Raw genomic sequence first — 219 nt, forward strand, 5'->3', positions numbered from 1 at the left:
TTCTTCTCTCCTGCCTCTCTAGTTCTATCTTCCTTTTCTTATCGATGGCTGCCCGCGTACCCATCCGCGTATATCAGCGTGCTTTGAGGTATCTCCTGAAACTTCTTCCCTCGTCTCCTATGAAGATCCTGTCTTTCTTTCTTTCTTTCTTTCTTTCTTTCTTTCTTTCTCTCTCTCTCTCTCTCTCTCTCCATTCCTGTAGCAGCTCAACAGACAGCT

The sequence above is a fragment of the Cystoisospora suis genome (assembly GCF_002600585.1).
Source record: "Cystoisospora suis strain Wien I chromosome Unknown contig_11323, whole genome shotgun sequence".
Lineage (NCBI taxonomy): Eukaryota > Apicomplexa > Conoidasida > Eucoccidiorida > Sarcocystidae > Cystoisospora > Cystoisospora suis.